This window comes from Hevea brasiliensis, unplaced genomic scaffold (genome assembly GCF_030052815.1).
Source record: "Hevea brasiliensis isolate MT/VB/25A 57/8 unplaced genomic scaffold, ASM3005281v1 Scaf571, whole genome shotgun sequence".
Lineage (NCBI taxonomy): Eukaryota > Viridiplantae > Streptophyta > Magnoliopsida > Malpighiales > Euphorbiaceae > Hevea > Hevea brasiliensis.
This window is the reverse complement of record NW_026615108.1, coordinates 29,418-30,802: the sequence shown is the minus strand read 5'-3', so window position 1 is coordinate 30,802 and position 1,385 is coordinate 29,418. Positions and strand designations below refer to the sequence as shown.

At 34.4% G+C, this 1,385-nt stretch overlaps 1 non-coding gene across 1 annotated transcript; it reads right to left on the bottom strand.

Moving 5' to 3' along the window:
- Nucleotides 1-911: 911 nt before the first annotated feature.
- LOC131177557 (small nucleolar RNA R71) lies at nucleotides 912-1,018 on the bottom strand. Its single transcript, XR_009146984.1, has one exon. It is a non-coding gene; the product is annotated as a small nucleolar RNA R71 (small nucleolar RNA).
- Nucleotides 1,019-1,385: the final 367 nt, after the last annotated feature.

Sequence of the window (1,385 nt, the reverse complement as noted above, 5' to 3'; positions counted from 1 at the left end):
AGTTTAAATTCCTCAAATACCAATTTTAATTTTAAATTTCATTTTTAATATCTTTAAATTTTACCATTCTAATTAGCTTATCCTTTTTATTTCCAATTTAAGCACAATTCCCTGTGGGAACGATATTATTTTTAAAACTATACTACTGTGACCCGTGCACTTGTGGACACACTATCAAGTTTTTAGCGCCGTTGCCGGGGAGTTGTTTGTTTTTAAGTTGGATTTTAATTGTTTTAAGCTGATTAGAATTTTTATTTTCTTTTATTTTCACTATTGTTCCTTGTGTTTTTCAGGTACTTTTTTTGTTTATGAGACGATCGAAAAACACAAGTGATACTGAATTGTTGTTCAACCCTGAAATTGAAAAATTCTGTCGAGCCAACAAAAAGGAATACAAGAGAAGAAAGGAAGTAGAAAAAGAAGAACAAAAAAGATTTGAGCAAGAGGAGACAATTGAAAATATGGGGAATCAAAATATAGCTATTGGTGGAGATAATGGAGGAAATGAGCAAAATAGACAAAATGAAGTTGTTAATCAAAATGATACTCAGAGAAGATCTATGTTAGATTATGCTTTTCCTAGATGTGCTGATGTGAGAGATAACAGACCTATTATTGGAGCTAATCAATTTGAGTTAAAGACTGGTCTCATTCAAATGGTTCAGAATTCACAATTTGGAGGTAGTCCACTTGAAAATCCTCATTCTCATTTGAAGAAATTTTTGATGATATGTGGCACACAAAGACAACTTGGAGTTTTAGATGAAGTGATTCAGCTCACCTTATTTCCATTCTCTCTTCGGGATTCAGCATTGGAGTGGTATGACTCACTTCCACAAGCTACTATAGCTACTTGGGAGCAGCTATCTCAAGCTTTTCTATCTCAATTTTTCCCACCTGGGAAGACCACTCATTTGAGGAATTTGATGGTAGCTTTTAAGCCAAGAGATGATGAAACTTTATATGAATCTTGGATGAGATTTAAGGAGCTTGAAAGGCAATGTCCTCATCATGAAATACCCAAATGGATGATTGTTCAGAATTTCTATACCAGAGTTACTCCAGCCATAAGAAACACAATTGATTTACAAGCAGGAGGAGATTTCATGAGAATGACAAGTGAAGAATGCTATGATTTATTAGAGAAGATTGCTCATAATACCCATTTGTGGGGAAATCCTAGAGTACTTGAGCCAAAGAAGGCTGGAATTTATGAACTTGACTCAGTTAGCTACATGAATGCAAGATTTGATCAGTTGACTTAGCTTCTTAGTGATTTTTGCACAAAGGCAATAACCTCAACTCCTACAACTATGCAACAAGTTGCCTACACAGATGAAACCCAAAGTTGTGGAGTTGATTACTCTTCTTATGGTGATGATTAT